Source organism: Rattus norvegicus, chromosome 1 (genome assembly GCF_036323735.1).
Source record: "Rattus norvegicus strain BN/NHsdMcwi chromosome 1, GRCr8, whole genome shotgun sequence".
Classification (NCBI taxonomy): domain Eukaryota; kingdom Metazoa; phylum Chordata; class Mammalia; order Rodentia; family Muridae; genus Rattus; species Rattus norvegicus.
This window is the reverse complement of record NC_086019.1, coordinates 9,982,262-9,984,088: the sequence shown is the minus strand read 5'-3', so window position 1 is coordinate 9,984,088 and position 1,827 is coordinate 9,982,262. Positions and strand designations below refer to the sequence as shown.

General features: G+C 43.0%; 1 protein-coding gene across 7 annotated transcripts in view; it reads left to right on the top strand.

The window, feature by feature from the left end:
- The window catches only part of Aig1 (androgen-induced 1), a 222,909-nt gene that overhangs the window by 105,366 nt on the left and 115,716 nt on the right, over positions 1-1,827 (top strand). The window lies entirely within an intron of this gene.

Sequence of the window (1,827 nt, the reverse complement as noted above, 5' to 3'; positions counted from 1 at the left end):
CTGTGATTTTTTTTAAAAGATCTTTATGTATGGGACTTTCCTCATACATTTGACGATTTCAGATACGTTCCCAAAAGTGGGATTGCTGGCCACATACAATGGTGGCCATATTTATAGTTCAATGTTATAACCCAGCATAGCAGACTCTGTTCCGGCAGGACTGTGGTGATCCATAACCCCCTCTGCCCTGCACGAAGCCACACTCTGCACACCCTACCCTGGGATGGAGGACTCGTAGCTTGTTTCAGCCCCTGCCTTTTCTAATGTGTGTAGTGCTAGCCGCGTCTCCTTGTTTGCGAAGTCACTGCTCTTCAGAAGCTTAAATGAACAGCACAGAGTGTGAGTGTAGTAATGTGGGTGGGGTGGTCTTCTGTGGGAGTTGGCTTCTCCGTGTAGTGGTAGGATACTTGGGAACATCTTTATTCTCCCTTGAAAAGAACCTGTTAGCCTTCCCGAGATTAACTTGAACTTGAAAATTTAAACAAATCACCAAAAGGAGGATAAATACACAAGAATAGGCAGCTGAGCGTGGACACATGGTAGAGTACGTTTTAAGATGTCAGTATTCCCTTTTGTGAACAAATCACAATGAGATGTATTTCCTCCGTTCCTACCATTCTTTTCAAATAGGAGAGTTGTTGCCATGTGACCCAAACCTCCTGCCTTACTTCCCTAATGCAAGTGTGGAACATATGCCTCTTCAAGTCTTTGCAGAATCCATTATCTCTCTAAACCTGCTTCTAATGTTTTAAGAAGTATTGTATTAAATTTATCTCATCACATGCATTTACAACATCTCTAAGTGTTTCTTTCCTACGGTCATACGATATTCCAAAGAGCAAGAGTATTAAGTTGTAAATATGAATTATTAAATGATAGAATCCACTAAACTTGAGTTTAAGTAGAACATCAGCTACTTCTGTATTGTGAAGTTAGTGGTTTCTGTTTAGAGGACCCCTTTTTCATTCCCTACATTCGAAAATCGTGTCTTTTCTTGCATTCTAATCCACTGCTGCTTTCTTGCTTTCTTACCTCAGCTTCTGTAGGTGCCTCTCTCACCATTTTCAACCTTACTTGCTCCTCAAGTGGGAAAAAAGCAAGTCAACTCTTTCTGTAATCTGCTCGTAAATTACTCCTATTGCTTCTAAAGTCTCTGAGAGAGTCCCATTGAAACATCGCCTGATTCCCAGCAGAGGAAGCCTCTGGGCACTGCAAGCAACTGGAAGCAAGTCTAACATTTGTTGTAAAAACTCACGGAATAGGGGTGGGCTTCTCAGTGCATCAGACCTCAGATACATCTATGAAAGGCAGTGTACACTGACCAGCAGAGTCCAGTGGAAGTTCCCTTTCCGTCAGCATCAGGATAGACATGTCACAAAGCACATGGAGAAAGGACTACAGTAGGGGAGAGGTGTTCTAGTTTCATGTCACCTCTGGTTAACTTATGACCTTGGGTAAGCTTGAGGGTCTAGTAGTGACTACCAGTTGTTGGGCTTTTGTGATATGTGTGATGTGTGTGATGTGGTGTGTGTGTATGTGTGTGTGTGTGTGTGTGTGTGTGTGTGTGTGTGTGTGTGTGTGTGTGTTTTCAGCATAACCCAGTGTTCCAGTGGGGGGAAAAATATAAACTAGACACCTTTGGAACTCACTTGCTTGAAATATGAGCCCAAGGCTTGGAGTCCTGCCCTGCTCACCTCCCCTAACCTTCTGTTCCTCAGGACTCCTAAGGCTCCTCCAAGAAACCTTCAAACCTCTAGTCATGACATGAAAATTGAAATACCCCTAGACCAACTTCCTTTCCAGATCTACATTATACATGATCTGCTT